A 25,303-nucleotide genomic window follows, 5' to 3' on the forward strand; every position below is an offset into this window, starting at 1 on the left:
GATCGTGGCTGGTTTTGTGAGAATGGGTCCCTGAGTAACAATGATAAGCAGAATCTCGTCTGCCCACCAACCCACAATAAACATGAGCAAGAACTAAATTTTTGTTGCTTAAAAACACTAAGATTTGGGGGTTCTTTGTTACTATACCATCACCCAGGCTCTCTTGACTGATAAATAAGATTTAATTAAACTTCTTTGTGATCTCATTATCTAATTCAAAATATTCACAGAAAACTTCATTCTTCTCTACACGTACAGTTTGAAAACCTGGCGAATTATAGACATAATCTTTCAGGTTTTCTGGGCTTCATTACATAACAATTCAACAGGCATTTCTTCAGTGCCTACTGGCTGCAAAGACAGTTACATTAAGTGAGAAATACAAATACTGGGAAATACAAAGATGAGGAAGACACAGCTCTGGGCCTGAATCACTTAAGATAAAGTAGGGAGGATCTGGTTTCAGATTTTCTACAAAGGAGGAATTTAGGGTTGGCAACTGGGTCGCAAAGGGCACGGGGAGGGGTGGGGGGGGGGGACTGTATTGAAGCTGTGTTTGCATAGTAAATGCAGTCTATATATATAATATATTTATTTGAGGCAATGCTGCAGAGAGGCTCGTGTGGAATAGAGAGTGGCTAAACACCTCCTCTGAGCTGCTCTTGGTACTACCAAGGAACAGTAAAGACAACTCTAAGTAGAAGATGGAAAGTTCTGAAGGAGAGGTCGCAAAAAGTGGCCATGGTGTTTGGAAGGGCTGGAAGACGCAGTCTGAGAGACTGGGAGAAGGGTTTCAGTGAAGAAACTGCATTTGAGATGGGCTTTTGAGGCCAAGATTTCCACAGGGAGAGATTAGGGGAGAAGCGGTCTGGAAGGGGGGTGCAGTCTAAGCAAAGGCACAGGGGGACAAAGCAGAGGACTGATCAGGTATCCAGAGCGATGTCATAGCTAGTGCCTAGACAGACCGTTGGGCAAGTGCGGATTTGGGGGGAAGGCACTGAGGTACTTAGAGGGATTTGTGCTTGGCTGGCTGAGTTAGGAAATTCAGGGCAGCGGAGGTGGGTGTGAAGCAGGGATTTCAAGGCAGAGAATTATACACCAGGAAGAAGAGAAGCTAGAGGAGCTGGTCCTGGCAGGTTTACTTGGCGGAATTGCAGCGCCCGTATCTGAATAATGAAGTTGGTGAAACCGAGAGGGCTGCAACCCAGAGATGAAGGCGTGGAGCCAGGACGTGGCTCACGCTGCGCTTCCAGCTCCAAACTCTCAGCACAGGGCTGAGCACAAAATAGAAGAGCGATGAATGAATAATACCTAATAATATCCCGGCCGGCCGGCCAACTGCAGGACAAGCCAGTTTTACAGGACTTGCCGGCCAGTCCTTTATTTTTAAACTTCTTTGCCCACTCTTGGAGCTTGAATTTGTTATTTACACCTTCCCCCACCTCCCGCCCCCCAAAATGGGCACAGCAGAAGATGGACGCGCTGCTCAGATCTGAGCATTTGGCTACCTGTAAATATCTCTGGTTTAGCTTGGAGGAGACTGAACTTAAATGAAATGAAGTTTGAAGACTGTCTGCGAATTTTAGCTTTAAATATTGTAAGTGAGCGCTGGCGGCAATGATCATCTTTAACTTCGTGATACTAAGAAAAAGATAGGCTCTTCAGACAAAAAGAAAAACATTCCAGTTCTCAACATTTGGTAAGGCTTTTCCCCAGGAATTCCCTTTTGCTTAATCTGACCCCACATACTTCCTTTAAATGTCCCTTTAAGAAGACATTTTAGTTTTGGTTCAAACAAACACAAAAGTTAGTGTAAATGCTGGGAAAAAGCAGGTGGAGTGGGAGACGAATGATCACTTTTCTGTGTGATCCTGAGTGAGTGGACTGGATTTCTGGCCCAACAGTAGGGCAGAATTTCAAGAATGAAAGGAAAATTTCTTGAGGGAAATGGACAGTTTAAGGATGAATATCATTCTTTTGATATCTTCCCAAAACGTGCAAATTCAGCAAGAGGTTACAGGAAACCTCAATACCCTTGATTCAGAAATAAACACAGGTTATTTTTTCAAAAGGCATGCAAGTGACCAAATAATAAAGCCATCTCCAAAAGGTCAGGAGAAATTTATTGGGAACCTACTGGGCATAGAACTGAAGAAAGTCTCCTTGTAACTGGGCTTCACATGGTTGCAAAAACAGTGGGTGCCTTCACTATGTTTATTACCAAAGATAGCAAATGTTTTCCATGGAAAACTTAACTGGAATCTGTTTTGTCCTAAGGTCAGATCTACAAAGCCATAATTGCCCAGGTAACTTGGGTCTGATGTTGCCTAAAATATCCAGGTAATTACAGGAGAAAGGTCATTTCCTCTGTATAATCTCAACTATACCACTGGCTGTCTATACTGGCAGTTATCCAGTTAAGAACAGCCTTTCACATTTCACTTTGTGCTTGCTTAGACCCTGCCAAGACTGAAAAATCGTAACGAGTTTTTTAAAATCCCCTTTATAAACATTCCCCTTCCCTTGCCCCATTCCCTAGGATGATCTGATGACTTCCTAACTTCAACGATATACGAAATACTTTGCTAATTTTTACATTCAAAGGAAATGCTTTCTGGAAAGAATACTGTGAGACAGAAATGAAACAAGAAAGGTGAAGAGGAAGAATGAACAGGGGTGCCAAGATCTGCAAAACTGTGGGGATTAAAAGATTCATAGCGAGAAAGAAAGAGAGGAGCAAAGCAGATATGCAGGTCAACAGACGTCTTTATTCAGAGTTTGAGCTTTGTCAACACAGGCAGTTTGGGGGCAGAAAGAAGCGCATCCGCTGGTCTGTGATTGCACAAGAGAAGCTACCACTCCTTTTCTTCACAAAGAAAAAAAAATGGCATTTATCGCAAGTACAGCAAGGCATATTAGGATTCACCTCCCCCATTCTTTCTTCCCTCTTCCTCCTACCATCTCCCTCGCCGCCTCTCTTTCCTGTTGGAAAAGAAAAGGTGGGAGGGAGAGGAGGACCCACCGGTCACAGACAACGCTGTGGGATTCTCTTTCTTCAGCTTTTACCAGCCTATGGGGGTCAGGATGCTATTGGTTCAGCTTTATGTGTGATATGGTGCCTCTCACTTAGCAACAGCGAGCAGGAGAGGCAGGAAGCAACGCCACCTGGCTCAGCAAGTGTGCGGATGGTTTAAAACGAGCCACTCACTCACAGGGAGAACAGAGGAGGGGGGAAGAGAGAGCAGGCTAAGCTTAATATATTGTACTATTAAGAGCAAGGCTTAATCAGGGTGTTAACAACAACCAACAGGCAGGCTATGGGGGAAGAGCAAAGACTGGACAGGAGTTATTTTTAATGAGTATCTACGTATCAATCATACACGTTGCCTTCCTTTTTTTTAAAGGACAAACTACACTGTGCTGCCTGGATGGTGGGTGGGGAGAAAGATGGTTATTTAGGCAAAAAATAAGAGATAAGATGCATCTAAAATTCTGCAGTGAGTTTACTCGGTTTTACTTTGTTTTCACACCAGGGTGTTACTAGAAAAGAAGAAGTAAAATTGGGTGTACTTGAAAAAGCAATTGGCTACGTAATCACAGGATTTTTTTTTAATTAGTCAACACAGTAGCTATTTCTAAATCTTAAATTCCATTTTAGCATTTGAAAATTAACTTTCTGGAGTGGAAAGTGGCAAAAGAGAAATACATCTCCGCTAGAAAGATTTTTTTTTTTTCCTTTGCCTCCTTTGTGGTAAAAGGGAAATTTCTAAGAAGGATGCTGATAGAAGTTCTGAAAGCTCACACTGCCTGAATATAACAGGGCTCAGTGCCAATAACAACAAGGAAATGTATTCTGCTATTCCATATTCTTTCATTTCTCTTAATAGAATTTTCCTTCCCTCTATTCTAGGTCTTCCCACCAAACTTTAGAAGGATTATCTCACCTACTTATCCATCCCAACCCACCCCACTTCATAACATCTAAGAGCCTAGCCTTAGACCCTAAAATATAAGTGGGAAAGCATCCTTCTTTCGTTTGTAGAGAAAAAAATGGGAGTCAACTTGGGTCTTTCATTGGAATCAACTGGTGCCCTACAGACAAAGCCCAACACTCTGGAGGGCACAGATGGGCCTCTGTCTGCCCTTCTAAACCAGACCCAATTAACCCCTTAGGCTCTGAGGAGTAAAAGCCACTGACTACAGTGACACCTACTGCTCGGGGTACAGCTGTACATCCTTGCACCGCCTCCCAGGTTCTCCAAAGCAGCCATTTGTTCCACTGCCATGGGCTCCACTGAATACATTTCTCTCTGCTCCGGGCTAACACCTGGAGAAGGAAATTTTCAGCCCCCTCATTCTAAGGATGGCCTATGAACCTATAAATCAGGACCTTCTATAGGCAGGAGTCCTTACCCGTGGGGATACAACACGCTCTCAATCTATAAAGTGACCAACTCTCTCAGTGATTCTATACAAAAGAGGCAGAAAACATAGTCTGAGAAGAGCCCACACCTCCTTCAGAATCACTACCTTGAAATTACTTGTTAATCCTGTCTGATACCCAATGAAGTTATCCTGGAAAAAATGAAAGTTTTACTCAGTATCCACTGAATTTTGCTCTACAGAGAAAAATATGATATGAAGCACTAGTACAATCAAGGTATCTAGAAACTCCACTTACAGTTTATACAATAGTTTGTTAGTTAATCCATCCCTTCTACTCTATGCATTTAGTCAGATGGCAGAAATTCCCTCCATTGAGAAAGAAATCCGTTTAATTATGGAAGTCAGTTATACTTCTCTGAAGGCATAGCACAAATTCCTCTATGTTGAGGACAATTATCTATAAGTCTAGAAAGGGCAAGAAACAAAATCATTAACAGAACCCTTGACTTACCCTAAAATAGACACTGAGTTTAAAACCATCTTAAAGGTGCCAAGAGCAGTAAGTCAGATGATTATAAAATTAATGGTTCAGGCCAGTCACGATGGCTCATGCCTATAATCCCAGCACTTCGGGAGGCTGAGGCGGGTGATCACCTGAGGTCAGGAGTTCGAGACGAGCCTGGCCAACATGGTGAAACCCTGTCTCTACTAAAAATATAAAAAAATTAGCCAGGCGTGGTGGCACAGGCCTGTAATCCCAGCTACTCAGGAGGCTGACACAGGAGAATTGCTTGAATCCAGGAGGCGGAGGTTGCAGTGAGCCGAAATCGAGCCACTGCACTCCAGCCTGAATGACAGAGGTGAGACTCAGTCTCAAAAAAAATAAAAAATAAAAAAAAAAAAAATTAAATTAATGGTTCAGGAGGTACAGCTTGTTTCATTTTTGACAAAGAATACCTAATGAATCTTCACCAAGATAGGTACACATTGAACAGAACACAAGTAATGCTGAAAATTTAAATATTACCCTTCTTTCTGGATGCTTGAAGTGTTATGCAAATATTTTGCTTTTTATTCCCAACCATTCTACTTGAAACAACTGGATGTTACATTGTGCTATTCTCATTTTCCCACTGAGAAACAGAGGAGCTCAGCAGTTCATCCAACATCACAGAGCAAGCTAGTGGAGGTGCCGGGATAAGAACCAGGCTTCCTGATTTAAAGCCCGTGACTTAGCCACTGAGCCACCAGAACCTGGCAATTCTCTCTGAAGCCCTGTGAGGACTATCTCAGACCTCTTACTGATACCTCACCCTGTGTGTGTTAATTTGTGTTACCGTCTCAAAGTTGCAATGGCCCTATTTACATTCTTAAGTTTCTTACTTTGTGACCTCATTTATCAGTTGCTTTCATGAAATGGGTTAAGGAAAAAAATGAGAATGTGGGAGGCTTAAGTAAAACCTACGAAAAGCCCAGAAATGGTTCACACATAAGTTAAATAAAAGGCTAAATTTACCCACCTATACCTACCTAACTCTAATGTTTTAGCACTAAAATGAGTATTAAGTGAAAGGATACTCAGAAAAGCAGCTGTATTGGCTCTCCACTGAGACACGGATCCACAAGGTGGAGCCACTGCGGGGTGGCTAGCTACATAACCAATTAATAGCACAACAGTGACGTTTTCATTTTTTCCATAGAATTTCCCACTGGCAGAACCCACCTGAACACAAACCTGTGTGGGGTGTGCAAAGTGTAGCTCTGTGACTCTGCCATGGATCATCTAGACCCCGTGTAGGAATCTGTTCAGTGGGGTATGGGTGTTCAAAATGGCATCCTTAAATGTCCCTCAAAAAACCCATATATTTCTTTCTTTTTTTTTTTTTTTTTTGAGGTGGAGTCTCACTTTATTGCCCAAGCTGGAGTGCAGTGGTGTGATCTCGGCTCACTGTAACCTCTACCTCCTAGGTTCAAGTGATTCTCCTGCCTCAGCCTCCTGAGTAGCTGGGATTACAGGCATGCACCACCATACCCGGCTAATTTTTGTATTTTTAGTAGAGACAGAGTTTCACCATGTTACCCAGGCTGGTCTCGAACTCCTGACCTCAGGTGATCGACCCATCTCGCCCTCCCAAAGTCTTGGGATTACAGGCGTAAGCCACCGTAACTGGCAAAAAAAACCCCATATATTTCTATTTAATGAGAAGCTCCTTCCCTCAAAATATTCTTTTATCTGCAACTATTTCCTCCTAACAGGGAAAGTGAGTAAGTGGTGATAAATTTGTCTCCATGAATCAGTTCTTTTCCAGAAACTGTTTTAATATAAAGTCCAATATCCAGTATAATCCTAACAGACAGCACTTATGAGATATATAGAGCTGAAAGAGGCCCACAGAACCCCCCTCATTCAAAACCTAAAAGTTGTATTAAGTCAATCATGGTAAGAGACAAATACACTCTGGGCAGTTACACATTCCTCAGATGGTAATATGAACGGCAGCCACCAACAACTGGTGCTCCCGGTTTAGTGTTGGATAGGCTGTTTGGAAACTTGTCTCTCCAAACAGCCCCTTCCAATATTCTTCATGCCTTCACAGCAGCAGCATTCTCTCAACACCAACCTGGAAATGGGGGGCACTCCGACTACTCCCCTTCATCTCCTTCAGTGACTCAGCATGCCCCTCGGACTATTACTTTGGAATGTCTCACATCTGGCTTTCCCATTCCCATCCGAATTAGGTAATTCTGTTTGGGAGCATACCACTTTACACCAGTATTACTGCAGGGGCCACATTCCCAGATGCTGGCTTTTCTCCTCTGGGCCATCTGGCTTCGAGATACCTTAACTTAATCGTGCCAGGTCTAAAGAACTTTGCCACAACATGGTCCATGCAATTCTACTTTTATAAACAAAACCAAACGTGGTAACATACATGCATGCACATATTTATTTTAAAATTTTTGACTGAATATATGAGGGGCCAGCAAATCATTTTTTTCTGTAAAGAGCCATTTAGTAACTATTTTAGGTTCCGAGGGCCAAAGGACAAAATCAAGGCTCTAATGTAGGCAGAAAACACATTTCCACAAATTCTTGGTTGGCAAAATTCAAAACTTTATTTCTGGACACTAAAATCTGAATTTTATTCAACTTTCACATGCCATGAAACATTACCATTATTCTGAAAATCTTTTCAACCATTTAAATATGCAAAAATCACTCTTAGCACATGGGCCATAAAAAACAGCGGGCAGGCTAGGGTTTTGGCTCATGGGTCAGAAGTCAGAATATACATCAAGTGGTTAAAACTGTGGTTAGGTCTAAGAATAGGAAGTAGAACAAAAGATAAGGTTTTTTCTCTTCACTTTTAAATTAAGACATGTCTGTGTTTTATTACAGACATACATTACTTTTATGTTCTGAAAAACAGTAACATGGGCGGGCGCAGTGGCTCATGCCTGTAATCCCAGCAGTTTGGGAGGCTGGAACAGGTAGATCACCTGAGGTCAGGAATTCGAGACCAGCCTGGCCAACATGGTGAAACCCCATTTCTACTAAAAATACAAAAACTAGCCGGGCATGGGACGCATGCCTGTAATCCTAGCTACCCGGGAGGCTGAGGCAGGAGAATCACTGGAACCTGGGAGGAAGAGGCTGCAGTGAGCCAAGATTGCACCACTGCACTGGGACCTGGGCAACAGAGGGAGACTCCATCTCAAAAAAAAAAAAAAAAAAAAAAAAAAAAAAAAAAAAAAAAAAAAAAAAAAAAAAAAAGAAAAGAAAAAAGAAAAACCGTAACATAAGACTTGATTGATTAGTTTGTTGATTAAAATAAAGATTTCTTTAGAGCTTTCAGTTTCCTCCATATTCTTCCTATTTAACTTAGTTTCTATGAAGATGGCAGTCTCTTCATTATCTGCCTAAGATGCCTTGCACCTCTCCTGTTTTCACACGTTTGTTGCCTGGCAAAATCACACACTCATATTTCAAGGCTTATTTCTTATTTCCTAACTTTCTCCTGCAAGGCTTCCACATCTATGACAGTATGGGGAAATCTTCAGTCATCTGATCATCACTTGTCAGTTAATTTAGTGTGTGCTTAATCTCATCTCCTAATTAGTATATCAGCTCCCCACAGGCAGGGACCACCTTAGAATCTTCAGTGCCCTCCAAGGCACCAAGCACAGTGATGAGTCCCCACCTCTGTCTTCCACAAATACTGGACAGCTATTGATTTGGTCAACCTATGCTAAAACACAACTGTAGAATATTTTTAAAGTATACTAGAATCAGTGGATGAAAGAAAGATAGAAATTTTGTCATTTTTAAAAATATTTCTTAACTTTTAGAACTGTCCAACAATGAAATATGCTGCCTCTTGAAATAACAAATTTCCTGACACTAAAAAGTATTCAAAACACAAGTGTCTGACCATCTGTCAGGGATTCTGTAGAAGGAATTCCTGTATTATTTAGGTCAGACCACACGGTCTCTAAAGTCCCTTCTCACTCAAGAATCTGTTATTCTGATGAACTCTATTCCCCTACCCCAAATATCTCATTTATTTCTTAAAATTAAGTGATTCAAAGTAACAGGGGTGACAAGTCCACAACACAGATAATAAAAAAAACCTACTTGTCATTTTTTGAAATTCTATGGGTATATGAAGATGGTATTAATTAGTTTGTTTTAAGCAGGCTTGGTATGTATGATAAACCACCAGCACTAACCTGAAGAAAAAAAATCCCAGAGCAGTGAGAATTTTTTTGCCCCTTATTTAGAAAGATCCCTGGGGATAGTTTGCTTATTGTTTTTGTTTATTTGTTTGCTTATTCTTTTTACCAGATTACTGGGTTGCTGTCACTAACCAGCTGCCTGGACGACAACATGTAACTCATAAATACATCTATATTTTGCTTATCTTGAATCTGGCTTTCTAGAACCTTTAGAATTCTGCAAAATCCCCAGATTCAAAAGGAGCTTAGAAACAGATATTTTACCACCTCTTGGGAGGTAAAAATATAGCTCTTTGAGCACTCAGCTACATGTAAACATTACTACAAAAAGCCAAAGGTACAAAATTACACATCATGGGTTCTTTCATCAAGTATATCTACTCAGTACCTACCACGGGCAGTCAGGCAGTGCTCTAAGTACCAGAGACAGATGGTGACCAAAGACCCAGATCCTAACTGAAGGATTTACACTGGTCACCAAATGAAGGGCCAGTTAGTAGTTTAAAAAAAAAAAAAGGTAAAAAATACATTGACTGGCTTGCAGTACCTATAAAAGACATTATTCAAAAACCTAGAAATGGAGAACGATCATAGGAGAGAAAACAGAAAAAAGAAAAGCACATGGAAAGAAGAGAAAGGGGAAAACGAGGCAAGATGAGAATCAGCTGCAGCAACAGGGGTGTGTGGCATTAGAAGTAAGGGCTGGGAGCCCCAGACACTGACAGAGAAGAAAGGATGGCTGAGCTGTTCCCAGAGGCCAATACTGGAAAGCACTGGGGCGCCAGCTCCATGCGTGTATGCAGTCCTCCATGCGGCATGGCTCCTGCTGCAGGGGGAATTCGCTTTACCAAATTAACTGGTGTTCAGAGTAAGAAATCACCTCTCTACATTCCAGTTTCCCAAGTACTTTGTAAGGGTGTCATGATATATGTTCTAAAAAGCACCTATTTCAAGGCCTGGCACACAGCATGCCCTCAGCTAATCTTAGTTTTCTTTTCTTTTCTCTCTTTTTTTTTTTTTAAAGACAGAGTCGTCTTGCTCTTGTCGCCCAGGCTGAAGTGCAATGGCGAGATCTCGGCTCACGGCAATCTCTGCCTCCCAGGTTCAAGCGATTCTCCTGCCTCAGCCTTAGTTTTCTTTTTGTATTCTCCTAGAGTCATTAAGAAAAGATTCTGGCCGGGTGCGGTGACTCACGCCTATAATCCCAGCACTTTGGGAGGCTGAGACGGGCGGATCACCTGAGATCAGGATTTCGAGACCCGCCTGGCCAACATGGTGAAACCCTGTCTCTACTAAAAAATACCAAAAAATTAGCCAGGCATGGTGGTGGGCGCCTGTAGTCCCAGCTACTCCGGAGGCTAAGGCAGGAGAATCGCCTGAACCCGGGAGACAGAGGTAGCAATAAGCCGAGATGTGCCACTGCACTCCAGCCTCAGCGACAGAGCAAGACTCTGTCTCCAAAAAAAAAAAAAAAAAAAGGTTCTATCCCACTCTAAGTCTTCTGATCATAAAAACAAATCAGGCCAGGCGCAGTGGCTCACGCCTGTAATCCCAGCACTTTGGGAGGCCGAAGCGGGTGGATCATGAGGTCAGGAGATCGAGACCATCCTGGCTAACATGGTGAAACCCCGTCTCTACAAAAAATACAAAAAAAATTAGCCGGGCGCGATGGCGGGCGCCTGTAGTCCCAGCTACTCGGGAGGCTGAGGCAGGAGAATGGTGTGAACCCAGGAGGCAGAGCTTGCAGTGAGCCGAGATCGCGCCACTGCACTCCAGCCTGGGCGACAAAGCGAGACTCCGTCTCAAAAAAAAAAAAAAAAAAATCAGGAGTTACAATAATAGCTTATGATTATTGAGTGCTTACTGTGTGCAGGCACTAAGCCAGGAACATTAATGGATTATCCCAACAGTCCTATTACATGGGGTCCATTTTGGGGCAAAAAAAAACCCCAAAAAACACAGATTAGAAAAGTTTACTAACTTGCCCAAATCAGAAGGATAATAAATAACAAAGTCAGGATTTAAGCCCAACCAGTGCCCAGCCTGGGCAATGAAGCAAGACCCCCGTCTCTACGAAAAATTTAAAAATTAGCCAGGTGAGATGGCACATATCCGTAGTCCCAGCTATTTGGGCGGTTAATGTGGGAGGATCGCTTGAGCTCAGAAGTTCAAGGCTGCAATGAGCTATGATAGCATTCCAGCTTGGGCAACAGAACGAGATCTTGTCTCTATTATATATATATTTCCCCAAAAGACTAATATGGACTCCAGGAGTGTGTGCCAGAAGATTTTTTTCCTGAAATTACAGAAAGAAGACAAAATCTTTTTGTCTTAAATCTTTTCTGTTTTACCAGCATTAAAACAGAAGAAACCTAAGAACAGCCCCTTGGTCAGCAAAAGAATGTTCTAAGGTGATGGCTAAGATAATATTTTATCAGTCTTTAAGAGAAACGCAATATTCCACATAGTTGAATATCCAGATAACTTGAAGTTTATCGCTGAAGTAAAAGGCACTTTTATGGAAATCTTTCTAAAACATTAGATATTTATATTCCTGTATTCTTAAACAGAAAATACCATATTCTTGATGGTTTATTATGAGATCATCGTTATGAATATTAGTAGTAATAATGGGCTGCAATTCAATTATTTTTGGGTTGGGGAGGTATTAAATTCAATAGGGCTTTCTGATCTTGCACTCAAGGACCCCAAATACCATGTCTTCCAGGTCTCCAAGTCTGCTTTTTGTATTTCTTTTCTTCCTGTTCTCTGCTATTTTTCTCCTTGTTGCTTTCACCCTGCTTCTAGTCTTCTTCCTCATTTTATACATGGTTGGCTTATGGAGGATCTCAAAGTGACTCCATGCCTTGCCAGGGTTCAATGTGAAGGCCCCCACTGCCACCACCACCACCTTTCTCTGAGTTGTGGGGTTTTTTTTTTCAACTCACTTCCAGGTTCAGATGACCGAGGTTGATGAAAGACCTCTGATGTACAGTTACTCTGTCTGTTTTTAAAAATGCTTTTTAAAAAAATGGAATGTAGATTACTGAAGAAGTTTTATTTTATTCATTTGAGAAGTTAAAAGGTACCATACCCTTTCAAAATTAAATATTAACAAATAATGGACAAGGAAGGAAAAAATTGCATGATTCTTTCAAAAAGTAAAATAGATCCATGTCTTCCCTTTGGAACACTGTCTTTGAAGCCCTTCAGGCTTAGAGTACTTTTTTTTTTTACTGGTGGGTCTATGTTGCCCAGGCTGGTCTCAAACTCCTGGGCTCAAGCAATGCTTCCACCTCAGCCTCCCAATGTGCTAGGATTACAGGCATGAGCCACCTTGCCCAGCCCCAAGTTTAGAGTATTTTTTAAAATTACTAATTTAAGTTTCTTTGCTAAGAAAAGAGAACCTAACATTTGATGTATTTTTTTCATTATTCCTTCTGAATAGATAGATATTGGATATAAAATGAACAATCATATATATTATATATAATAAAATTATATTGTTAGATATCATACATGTATATATATATGGCATTATTGTTAATCTATATTTTCTTAGTATTTGTATCCCGCCTGTCTCAGTTATTTCATGTTCTCATGTTTCAACATAGTGTCTAACTCACCATGTTCTAGCTTTCTGGTATTCCCATTATTTTAATCCACTATCATTTTGTTTCATTAGTCTCCTATTTGAGCATTTACTTTGTTTTATAATTTTTTTCCTGTTCTTCTGAATTAATCCTTTGGGTCTAAACAAGGACCTTCATGTTATTGGCCCAATAAGAAATCCAAATGCAGTTAGAATGGAGAATAAAGGAAGAAAAAGAAAAAGAGAATCGGTATGAGACAAATGAAGAGTATGGGGCTATGTTTTCTCCTGAGAAGACGGCATCTTCTATATAAAACGCTGGTAATGGCATCTGTTCTTCTGCATACGCTGAACAACACTGTGATTCAAGTGAAGACTGTTTTTTTCAATGTAATTTCACTTCTGCCTAGATTATTTAAATGCAGAGCAGAATCAGAATGCAGTGCTTTCTAGAACAACTCTCATTATTTCTACTGGAGCTTTACTTTCATTTTAAAAAAATCTGGGCCGGGCGCGGTGGCTCACGCTTGTAATCCCAGCACTTTGGGAGGCCGAGGCGAGCGGATCACGAGGTCAGGAGATCGAGACCACGGTGAAACCCCGTCTCTACTGAAAATACAAAAAATTAGCCGGGCGTGGTGGCGGGCGCCTGTAGTCCCAGCTACTCGGAGAGGCTGAGGCAGGAGAATGGCGTGAACCCGGGAGGCGGAACTTGCAGTGAGCCGAAATCGCGCCACTGCACTCCAGCCTGGGCGACAGAGCGAGACTCCGTCTCAAAAAAAAAAAAAAAAAATCTGTCTAAAAGAAGCAAAGAAACAGGTACCTTTATATTACCAAAAGCTTTAGGGCAACTTTAAGCTTGAGGAAGAAAAGAAAACCTCTTTCTTACTCATTGTAATATCCCTAGCACAGTCACAGGAGCATACCAGGTAAAACCAACACAGTCACAAGGCAAAGTGGGGATTCAATGAACACTTCTGAGAGGAATGCCTGCTGGCAGGGAGGGTGTTCCTTTCCCTGAAGGAAATCACTTCTCTTTACTGTACACAGACTTATGGATGGAAAAGTTTCAAACATCTGATAACACCCAGTTCCTAAGGAATGTGCTCAGGAACAGCTGCTGACTGAGGATGATTTAGGTCAAAGGTGAAAAGAAATGCTCTGACATTCTCATTATCTGATTATTAAGGAGATTTTAAAAATACTCATTATTTTAAAAACTCATAAAAGAAATACATAAAGAAATGGCTGAATGTTCAAGAAAGGAATTACCACATCTAGGCCAGAAGACAGTCTGATATAGGTCAAATTTCATAAATTTGTATTAGCATATTCCTCACTGAAAGGAGGCTGGGGTGAAAACTGACCTATATAATTTTAAGTGTGTCTACAAGAGCTAAAGACCAAGATAAGAGATAGGAAAAAATTAAAGGATTTGTTAGTTTTGCAGAAATTATCAGGGTTTCTACAGCATTATAATGGCAAAATCAAATATGCATCTTTTTCAAAAAGAACAGCAAAAGGCATCTTAAAGCATTGGCAAAAATGTTTTTCTCCAACAAAATAATTATTATATATGAAAGTCAAAAGATCCCCAATTTTTGATATGTGATATATATGATAGAATATCAATTTTTATTTCTATTAATAAAGGTCTAGAAAAGCTTAGCTGGGGTTTGCAAGGACATCAAAACAAAGGAACAATAGAGCCATTAGAAGTTACAAGCCTAGGCTTGGCGTGGTGGCTCATGCCTGTAATCCTAGCACTTTGGGAGGCTGAGGCAGGTGGATCACCTGAAGTCAGGAGTTCGAGACCAGCCTGGCCAACATGGTGAAACCCCATCTCTTTACTAAAAATACAAAAATTAGCTGAGTGTGGTGGCGGGCGCCTGCAATCCCCGCTACTCGGGAGGCTGAGGCAGGAGAATCACTTGAACCCAGGAGGCAGAGGTTGCAGTGAGCTGAGATCCTGCCGTTGCACTCCAGCCTGGGTGACAGAGTAAGACTCCGTCTCAAAAACAAACAAACAAACAAAAAAAGTTACAAGCCTGAAATCAAAGTCAGGCCTGTGAACCAAGATGGGCTAAGTTCTCTTAATTTAACCCCCAATATGCTTCCTCTGATATAGCTCAGTAACACAGATCTGAAAAACATTATAAGAATTTCTTTGAACAGGGCATTAGATCTTTGAACAGGACATGTCCAGTCACAGCAAATGCATAGAATGCCATTTCAAAGGCAGACACTAAATTAAAAGGAAAGTTAACAGTCTTGCTTATTTTACGGATTTCTCCTACAAAGTGTCAGACCCTTTATTAATGTTATAAAATAGTGTTTGAATAACCATTGCCTAAGTAAAACGTTGCTATTATAAATGATATTCTGATGCCCTCAAATATTCTAGAATTCATTTAAATACAGGTATTGAATATTTTGTTATTCATATAAAAGTAAAATGTTTGACCTATTCCTAATTACGGTATTAATGCAACAATCAGCATGACCACATATAATAGTGGAAATCTACATACATATGCCATTGGATTTCAGTCACAGGGCCCAGGTTCTTGCTGAAATTCAGCAGAGCATCATCTGCTCAGTTAAATAGGAAGGGAGAAGCAGCAACTGGAGCCCCAGAAATCTTTGTTTTCATTCCAAGTTACCACGAAGAAATATGATGGCTCAGGTTTTATACAGTCAGGAGTGACAAAAAGGCACGCACGTTTGATGTCGACTTCTATGTGGTCCCCACAAGCAGAATTGGATTGTCAAAGCTCTACTCATCTTCCCTTTATTTTTCCTGTTCCCTCAGTCACCAGCACCAAATCCTAGAGCCATATTTCATTTTTCAGTGAACACCCTGGGAACAGTCATTGCTTTTTACTGGAATTGGACTCAGAAGAAAATACAGTCCCTAAGTAAGTTAAACAGTTCACTGCACCAAGGAGATTTATCATAGAGAGAGATCTGCCTAATGAAAGTAATCCCCTAACTACGATATGGGAGACTGCATTCACTGTCTAGTCAAAAAACATACTGCCTCTGATACAGGAGGAAGACAGCAATCTAGCACAGCTAAGATTGGCAGGAAACAAAATGCTGTTCTTAGAAGGTCTGGTATGAAAGAATTCTGAAGGATTTCTATAATCAAAACAATGATCAAAGTTCACCATGATGCAAGAGTTCCAGTACGTCAACTCAAGGCAAGTAACAAGACCAAGTTTATATGCAGTTACTAAAATACAACCTTGGCCAGTAAAAATTTGTGCCAGCCTAGATATAGCTTTCACCTATTTAATGAAAAATAAGAAAATATGATGTTCAGAATGGAAATGGTCTTCATGAGGAAGGCTGTTGCTTCTCTCAGAAGCGGTCACCTTAGTCCAAAGCTTGTTACTTAGACTTCATTCGGTGTTGGCAGAAATTACCACTAACTGGCAAAAGGAACTGAGAAGAGAATGACAATATGGTGCCTGTATATGCAACTGCCACAGAGCCCAGTGTTTTGACATTGTTTCTGAAACAAACTCAACTATTTATGAGAGCTACATTGAATCAGACAGTTGGTGTGGCAGAAAAAAACATCTGTTTCTAAAGTCTTTTTTGTCTAGAAAGTCACTAAGAAAGGAGGAGAAAGCACAGCAATACCCAACACAAATACCTCCAAAAAACCATAAATAGCATTGTCAAGTGGGAACAGATACCTCCTGCCCCCATTATAACAACACCCAGCAGACTTGGTTAGTCAGGAGCCTCAGATGACGCATCACTGTGGACAGCAATCTCTCTTCTGGATAGTTCAAAGTTTCCCTCCTCACACACTGAAAAGGGTTTTTTAAAAAATTATTTGGAATAACATACCTTCAGACCCTTTTGCCTTCTTAAGCAGAGAACATGGACAAAATTAAACTTTTTTCTTGATCTCTGGACCATGAAAATCAGAGAATTTAACAGGCGGTGGTGAACTGTCTCCCACACCATCATGGTTCCAGGACCAGCAGCACTGGCATCACCTTGACAGAACTGCAAATACTGTACTCAGACCCCTCCCAGACCTATTAAATCAGATATTCTTGGGGCAGGGCCAAGCTATCTATGTTTAAGCAAGCCCACGAGATGATTGTGATGAAGGCTAAGGTTTAAGAACTAGTGTCATCTACTAAAAATGACTCTAAATTGCTGTGCTCTGAGAGTGTTCTGTCTGCTTTCAATAGGTTTTCCTTCTACTTGCTATTATTACTTATTTCTGCCCACCATGTAGCTGCCTTTGTCAGTCCTTCTCTCTTCTAATTTGCTGTATCTAACCTGCTATAAGCTTAGAAATCAGTTGTTGCAGTTGTTAAAATCACATATACAATACAAATAGGTAGGATGAAATGAGTAAAGAACTGCTTAGGAATGGGAAAAGCACAGCTATGAGGAAAGCGCATAGTCCTAGGACATAGATTTTGAGTATCTATTTGGGTTATGTAGAAGTCTTTTCCACTTATTTCCTGAACTGCACAGTACTTCCTTGAGTTTACTCATCAGAAGAAGAGGTTGCTGGATATGGAATCCTGGTCCATAAACATGTTTCTGTGGTTTACAAGTGAGTAACTGCAATATTTATCTTAATATTTTTAATAGAAAGTATTACCACTCATTAAACATTTGCTATGTGCCAGGCACTGTGCTAAACATTTTATATACATTATTTACTTAGCTCCTCACAACATGATGCAAGTATTATTAGCCCCATTCTAGATGAGAAAACAGAGGCAATTTGCTTTTGAGTAACCTGCTTAAGATCATAGGGCTATTACGAAGCATGGCCAGAACTCAAGTTCGCTGGATTTCAAAGCCAAACAATTTTACTTATTTTTATTAATATCTCTTGACCAGGCAGGAAAGAGGCAGCCAGGCCTGAACTCAAAACTTAGAAGACAGAGACACAGACAGAGAGGGAATGAAAGCCACAGAGAGAGAAAATGAATCTCAAGAGGAGGACAGGACTGTAATAAGTGGTCAGTATTTAAAGATGCATAGATAGATCCTTCCTAGGAAATAATCAGGAAGACAAGTGACTCAAGTCATGCCATTCTGTCTGGAAAGCCAAAGCCTGCCAGTGTCTCTGGTAAGAGAGGTCCCCTGTCCTCCTCCCACACACTCACTGTGGGGCCCTCTCAGCACTATCTCCGCTTCCTACCTGGTCCACATTTTGGGTAGCCTTAATGGGTTTCCCAATCTACTTCCCACAGGGGCCTATATTCCCTTTTATAGCTTGCTTTGGGGTCTTTACAGTTATTATTTAAGCTTGTTTAAAACACACATCATCTCCTTATTTGCAGACATCATGAAGTTAGAATCTTCCAGCAGAAGACTGAAATACTGTAACTGACAGTAACTGACCATCTGGAACACTATAAATGTCTTCTTTACTTCTTACTTTGTTTATTTGTTTGCTTGCTTGCTTTAAAAAAAAAAGTAAAAGGAAAGATTTCAAGTTGTCTTTCTTTTAGTCCAAGATTTTGCTAAACATACGGTAGCCCTATGATATGCTGTGTGGTGCTCTCTAGAACACTGAATATACAAACAGATGCTATAGGTGGATATGAAATAAGTCACACTAGGCATGCTGAAAGAGGTTATTTAAGAATGTGCTCATCAAGCATCAAGACAGACCCTGTATCTTCTTAGACCCCTACTCCTCCTTAGAACTGCTGGGAAAACTCCCATTTCTTACATCATCCCAATTTCTTACATCGTCCCCACTTCTTACTGGGGAAAATCAGACGCAAACTTTGTATTTTAATAATTTGGTTCTAATCCATATTTAATCACATAAATGGGCCTCTGCTTTCTAAATTTCAAACAATCCCCTTTGATTTGGTTCTTTGAAGAATCGATGGTCATTGCGGAGGTATTTCAGGAAAAAAAATGTATTCTATAAAGTACCTATAGCAATGACGGAATTGAGAGTTAAATCCAATTATTTCATAAGCGAGGTATCTTAGCATTCTGATATAACACTCATGCCGGGGGAAATGGAAGCGGGACATCCGAAGCCTTTTGTGTTTTGATAAGATGAAATGTAAAGGGAACACAAGTATCCAAAGCTTTCTCAATTGGTGGCATATAAAAGTGCTTTACTGATTTGTAAATGTTTCTGTTGTTTACATAGTTGGGTTAGAGGGTGGCTTTCTGCTTTTCCACACTTCAAGAACTAGTTTTCTGGGCTGATTCCTCGAGGAAAGGTAAAACGTAACCATCCAGCTTGGGCTTCTGGTTCCCAGCAGATCAATAAGAACAAAAGTTGAGTCCCTTTTGACTCTGCTGTGGCCTGGTCCTCTTTGGAAGCCAATATTTAACAGTAGAGTGTATTCATCAGCTCAGTCTGTCCCTCAGGAAGAACACGCCTTCCTTCTCTGTCCACCCATCAGCAAATCACCACTTCTCTCTTCTGACCTTCATCCCTCCTCGCCTTACCAAAAACAACAGAACAACAGCTATGCCCTAAAACTGAAGGGAGACTTATAAGTTTCGTTTCTTAAAGCTCTCTTCTAATTACTAGAAGGTCTTCTCAAGGCCCTTTTCAAATTGCTGGAAGTCTCCAAAGATTCCAAACTTTCCATCCCCTGAAAATGAAGATTCTTTCACCCAAATCACTAAATCACTCTTTAAATCAAAAACAGAGATGACATTTTTCTAATCACCACCAGTCAGTCTGGATTGAGGTCATCTCTGCCTTTTCACGGACATGTAAAGTCACTTGTGGGGTAAAACTCTTATCCATGAAGTTGTCTCTACCATCAAATGCCAAGACCTAGTAGCAAAGCAGAAGTATAAACTTGCTTTTCTACAGAGTAAAATCCAAAAGCCACTGTGTGAAGTTACATATAGTGAGAGATGTGAAAGTATACATTAAATTAACATTGAACACTCAGTTGTATTTGGACTTATGGTTTTGCTTTTTTTTCCCCCTGAGAAAAATTCCATCAAGGTAGAAGCCGATCTCTCTAGCATTTATTTTGTAGAAGCGGAAAGAAAAGAAGTAATCATTGTACATACCAGCTGGCTCTACTGATGGTGCTGTTTCTCATATAAAACACAGCCCATTCTTTCTGCTTTTGGAAACCAGGAGCAGCCTTTCACCTACAGAGCTGTAACTTTTCAAAATCAACGCTTCTTGGCTTTCCCATCTTCAAGACCTTCTGGAATAAACTCGATACAGACAGTCTCTGCTGACCTTCACCACTTGTCAGACTAGCAAAGCTAGCAGAGTTTGTTGTGAGAATTTGGACCCTGACTCATCCATATTAAGGTTTTTGAACCCACTCTGGAACAGCCCTGCCTTATATCTCCCCTAGGCTATCAAAAGTTACAAGTTGTATTCCCTCTTTAAAAAGTAATTGAACTCATGAATATCAAAAGCTATAGACCAATTGAGATTATCCTCAATAGACCGTGTGAGATTATCCTCATCATAAAAAGGGTTTTCCTCTGCCCAGCCCACCTCACCATCACGATTCCCAGCACCTCCATCAAACAGGAAGGTCCATAAGGAAACATACCATAGCACCGCTCCTGGCATGAAGAGGCTGCTCAATAAATATCTGCTCCATGAATAAATGACATCCTAACTTTACAAAAGGATTTACTCAAAGTTTTTCTCATTTGTAAGAGCTTACACAGACCTCTGATATGTGCAACTGGTGTGCCCACTGTTACTGGTGACTGACCTACACACAATTTTCAGAAACACATCCATGTGTCCACTAACCAGACCAAAAAAGATGTGTGAAAATAAGTGAATCAGACATATGAAACATCTCAGATTAGACCTTTGCTTTTCAAAACTGGTGTGTATGAGAAGTGAATGAATTTGAGCAGCAAACAGACCTGAGTATGAATCACAGCTTTGTTATCAAATAGGACTGATAACCACTCTGAGCCTTGGCTTTCTAACAATGAGGGTGGGGATAATGCCTTTGAAGTTGCTGTCAGGAGTAAATACATCATTAAGTAGCTAGTAGCTAACATAGTGCCTTATTGCATAGAAGACATGGAATAAAGGCCAGCTCCTGATATGTGCAACAGGTTCCCTGGATAACGTCGGCATCGCTCTACTTGCTGTTCTTGACAGAGGTTTTAGAAAGCACCATTCTGACACTCAAAACCCAGAGCGCTCTCTAATGAAGTATAGACTTCTCAGGCCACACAAGCTTGCCCAATTTGACATGTATGTGGAAAGATGTGCCCTAGGAATTAATCTCAGAGCAGGGAGATCAAACTTAGTTCAGAATACAAGGATATCCACAAAAACAGGAGCAGGAAAAAAAATCGTATTGCCGAAAAATGACTCTATTTCCTGCAAGGTCACCAGAGGCAGGGAATATACACAGCACAGGAGGCCTGTGTGGACCCGGCCTAGAATAGCCAAACACTTGATAGGCAGTGCCAGGACTGCCCCAGATCCACCCATCCCACCAACTGCTGCTTCCTTTCAGGGAGAACCCATCCAATTTAAATCTCAATTAGTATCAGTTTGAACCTAATATCTGCAGATCTGTGTTGAGAGATGAACTGCAAATCTTTTAGTGCCAATTTTTGAGATACAGAATGAAAGGGATTTTATACCACACAGGCTATTTTTAATCTCAAAGGTTTCCAATCTTTTATGTAAATGGGTTAGGGCCAGCATCACTTATACGAGCAACCGCAACAATAATGTTCATCTATGAATCCCTGAATAATACATTTTGGCATGCCTTTTCTCCAATATTAAAGCTTTCTGGAATATTTTCACTAGTCTGGAAGCAGGAAGAAGAACTCAGGATAGTAATCAATGAAGTCACTAAATGATTCAGCCCTAGTGGGCCATTCAGAACAAATTTTAGGGGTGTGTGTGTGTGTGTGTGTGTGTGTGTGTGTGTGTGTGAGACAGAGACAGAGAGAATAAGAAAGAAGAGACATAGAAAAACATCTAAGACTCTCAGAAAGGATTTAATTTCCTCTACTGCTCAGGGATATGACTTGAGCCCAGTTATCAAAATGGCCAAGAGTTTGCAAATCTGTCACACAGATTCTAGAGAAGTGCTTGGGATAGCCACAAAGTTAGGGAGGGAGACAGCATAAGTATTATTTACAAAAAAAACTTGCTAACAATGTCTATATGTAATTAAATTGTCATGTCCTAGGATATAAACATAATTAAGGTGGGGAGGGGTATGGTTGATAGAATTAAGTTCCTAAAACAGCAGAGTTTTCTGTATTGTCTCGATATTTAAAAAGCATACTCAATGGCCAAGATTAGGCAACTAATTCTATTTGTGATAATAAATATAGCATAAGGCTGAATTTTTTCCCACATTTAAAGCCTTCGAACATTTAAAATGTATATTTCAGGTAATACATAAATGTCAATCTTAATTGTTTTTTTTTTTTTTTTTGAGATGGAGCTTCACTCCTGTTGCCCAGGCTGGAGTGCAACAGCACAATCTCTGCTCACTGCAACCTCCGCCTTCCAGGTTCCAGCAGTTTCTCCTGCCTCAGCTTCCCAAGTAGCTGGGATTATAAGCATATGCCACCACACCCAGCTAATTTTGTACTTTTAGTAGAGACAAGGTTTCACCATGTTGCCCAGACTGGTCTCAAACTCCTGACCTCAGGTGATCCACCTGCCTTGGCCTCCCAAAGTGCTGGAATTACAGGCGTGAGCCACCACACCTGGCAATCTTAACCTTTCTTAATCTGCTTTTTGTGAACAGTAAGGCCTTTTCTGACTTAGCCTTGGAAACCTTGGAAGTCACACAGCATCACTTCCACGTATTTTCTTGGTCCAAGAAGTCACAAGCCCACACAGATGCAAGGAGACATAGACCTCACTTCTCAATGCGAAGAGTGTCAACTAGTTTTAGTGCCATGTTTTGCAACTGCCACAGTGGTTTTCTCAATCTTTGCATTCTCTATAATCTTTGCAGATAGTTTACTCTCCCATAAACCTGAGCACACACAGGCTTTGTACATAGTAAATGCTTTGGAAAGCATATCATGAATTATTTTCTCAAGGGGAAGGTACAGTATGAGCACTAACTTGAAGGCACTCACAAAGGAATTTTCAAAGACATGTAGTGGGTGTGAGTGCTTAAACAAAGGTCTCTCTCTGCCTAGGCACTTTTCAGACTGATTGAGTCATTTCTTAAATTTGCAAGAGAATGCAAACAAGCACTGTTCTGGAAAGAGAACTCTACCAGGAGCTCACTCTCCCAGTGTTAGAATGAAACGAATGTGGATTTAAATCCTAACCCAGGCACTTCCAAGCTGGACCTTAAAATATATTACTTTACCTCTCTAAAATCTGTTTTCTCATTTTTAAAACAATAACAAATAATATCACCTATCTCATATTGCTGTGAGGATTTAATATGTAAATACCTATAAAAGATGAAGAGCAGAGGCAGGCACATAGTGGCACTCAATAAATATGTGTTGTTTTTGTATCATTATTACTATTTAGAGTCTTAGACCACTCTCTAGTACATAGTAAGCATTGAGTTAATGTTAGCTATTAATGTAATTAGGACCCACTACCATCGCTTTATCTGGTTTCTATGTTCCTCTCTACCTCCCTATTGCAACCAAACATTGAAAGAGTTGCTGGCGAATTTTACAATTTGACAGGTCAAACTTTCTGAACTTCTCATTCCTCGCTTCTTTATATTCTGAAAAAGGTGAAAAAGAACAATGGAAATACAACAAGATGGATAGCTTTTAGAAAAATCAGGTTTTCTAAGTAGCTTGAATAACCACATAATCAATATGTGATTTTATCAGCTTCGACTTTACATGGGAAAAAAATTTCACCTTGATTATTGCAACTTCAAAACATTTCTGTCCCATAGCAGAAGGGGAAATGTGGAGTCTTTTGACTCGGTTCCACTATGCAGGGGCTGGCTCTTTCTCTAGTAGTCAAGATTGCGCCACTGCACTCCAGCCAGGGCAACACAGCAAGACTCTGTCTCAAAAAAAAAAAAAAAAAAAGAAAGAAGAAAGAAGAAAGACGAAAGAAGAAGAAGGAGGAGAAGGAGGAGGAGGAGGAGGAAGAAGAAGAAGAAGGAGGAGGAGGAGGAGAAGGAGAAGGAGAAGAAGAAGAAGAAGAAGAAAGAAGAAAGAAGAAGAAGAGGGAGCAGGGATGCATTTACTACCAGAAGGACTACAGAATAGAATACATAGTAAAATCATACCATGGAGAAAGATCGAACTGGAGTCCTTAAAAAAAAAAAATCTAGGCTGGGCGTGGTGGCTCACGCCTGTAATCCCAGCACTTTGGGAGGCCGGGGCTGGCGGATTACCTGAGGTCAGGAGTCCTAGACCAGCCTGACCAAAACGGTGAAACACTGTCTCTACTAAAAATACAAAAATTAGCTGGGTGTGGTGGTGCATACCTGTAATCCCAGCTACTCAGGAGGCTGAGGTAGGAGATTTGCTTGAACCTGGGAGGCAGAGGTCGCAGTGAGTCAAGATCACACCACTGCACTCCAGGCTGGGAGACAGAGCGAGACTCCATCTCAAAGAAAAAAAAAAAAATCTAAAAAAGAGCCAGACTCCAAGTTTTGTGAGGACAAGGACACTGTCTTGGTCACCACTGCATTTCTGATTCCAACTTCAATATTTCCCACTTAGCAAGTGCTTCAGAAATATTTGTTGAATGAGTAGCATACATTCATGTTAAAATAAACGGTTGGGAAAAAAATCTCTTCATATTTTGGTCCAAGTACTTTGGTTTTGAGGCCTACAATCTCATTTTAATCTTTAGAAAGCCTGTTTTGCCATCATTAAAATGTTTCTCTTTGAAGGTGAGCTTACTTTTTCAGTTCACTGATGAAGACATTCAGAATAAAGTAGAACACACTCTAGAAGGACAAAAAGAGACAAGCTTCAAAACTGAAAGCAGAACCCACAAAAAAAAGGCAAACAAACTGCCTTGTAGCATCTCTGTAACTGACACCCAAGAACTGAAATGAAACTGGCTTTGCTCAGCAAAGCCCAAGTCAGAATCATAAAAACTCCTCGAAATACTACAAATGGCACCTATGTGACAATGAACAGTTTTAAAGCCTCAACACTCAGTGGACAAATGCCTTCAGATGAGCCACTCCAGAAGGTAGGACTCCTACCTAAGGCAACTTCTTCATGCTTTTAGCTTGTTATCTTTATTCGAACTTGATTGAGACTTGCACACACACACAAATGACTTTTCCCCTCTCCCTCTGGTTAAGATGGTCATCCATTAAACATCATTAGGAAGTAGAAACGCCCCCTTCCCTCTCCAGAGGGGGAGCCTCCTCTGTGCTAATAACTACACAGCCAGGTCTGGCCTTGCAGCCACCTTGCAATGCGGCCCTGGGGTCTTCATGGGCACTGCCAAACTTCCCACAGCAGATAATAATGTGCCACCTAAGGAGGAAGGCAGCATTTTTCTGCCCTCAACTCCGGCTTCCAGGATCACTCACCTAGGTCTCACCTTTCGAAGCCTCTTTTGTCTATCGGATGCATACTGTGCACCTTGTCATTGTTGGGAGGACAAAAACAAATGGCGTTTCTCACAAG

General features: G+C 40.8%; 1 protein-coding gene and 1 long non-coding RNA gene across 3 annotated transcripts in view; one reads left to right on the forward strand and one right to left on the reverse strand.

Moving 5' to 3' along the window:
- Positions 1-23,711, forward strand: part of LOC131383126 (uncharacterized) — a 48,488-nt gene extending 24,777 nt beyond the window's left edge. Inside the window, exon 3 of the long non-coding RNA XR_009212908.1 lies at positions 17,597-23,711. This is a non-coding gene — a long non-coding RNA (uncharacterized LOC131383126). The remainder of the gene's footprint in view (positions 1-17,596) is intronic.
- MAML3 (mastermind like transcriptional coactivator 3) overlaps positions 1-25,303 on the reverse strand; it is a 450,814-nt gene that overhangs the window by 335,258 nt on the left and 90,253 nt on the right. The window lies entirely within an intron of this gene.

Source organism: Hylobates moloch, unplaced genomic scaffold (assembly GCF_009828535.3).
Source record: "Hylobates moloch isolate HMO894 unplaced genomic scaffold, HMol_V3 SCAFFOLD_3, whole genome shotgun sequence".
Taxonomy (NCBI): Eukaryota; Metazoa; Chordata; class Mammalia; order Primates; family Hylobatidae; genus Hylobates; species Hylobates moloch.